Genomic DNA, 746 nt, shown 5'->3' with positions numbered 1-746 from the left:
CCTTGGCGCCTACGGTTTTGAACCCTATAAAAAGGGAGCCCCACGCCCCAAGTTTTTCAAGACTTTTTCTCCCAGGTGTGGGGCAGCAAGGAGAAATTTTTGGGATATTTAAATCAGCAAGGAAAAAGGAGAGAAGAGAATCAAAACAAAAAAAAGTTTATTCTTCCTTTAAAGGCTGCACAAGGTGGGATTTTTGTGATTTCTTCTTCCTTCTTCGACATCCAAGAGAGGCTTTTATCTATTTATGCCAGCTTAAGATAATAAGAGCACAGATAATTTAAGAGCACTAAAAGACAATGCATACTGGAATCTGGCCACCAAAAGATTCAGTTCCATGCGTAAATCTTTCAGTCACAGTCAGATAGTTCTGAAACGTACTCCACTTAATACACGGTCTCCATCTGCGATTTGTAAAACTAAAATCGATCGGGCAGCTACTGTCGTTAGAATCTAGAGCCATTAATCTAGAAACTACTACAAACCTAAATTTGGCTCATTGCTGCGGATTCCCCTTTCAACTACTCCAGTATAAGCCTCACTAAATCAGCTGCTTCAAGTGAGATGAGCTTCTTGAGTGGAAAATCAGGATGTCTGTTCCAACGCAAAAGGCTAGGTATCGTCAAATTGGCATAAGGCAGCGATAGTTTGGTTGGTAGAGGTTACGGTGGCTGAAATGAATTTTCTTCTGTACTTTTTAATTCCTCTTCCATTTTTATCTTAGTCACTCAATGGATTTTGATCAAATA

This window comes from Phoenix dactylifera, chromosome 18, assembly GCF_051530095.1.
Source record: "Phoenix dactylifera cultivar Ajwa chromosome 18, Ajwa_hap1_PhDact_Kaust_v1.1, whole genome shotgun sequence".
NCBI classification, from domain to species: Eukaryota; Viridiplantae; Streptophyta; class Magnoliopsida; order Arecales; family Arecaceae; genus Phoenix; species Phoenix dactylifera.
This window is presented reverse-complemented; position numbering follows the sequence as displayed.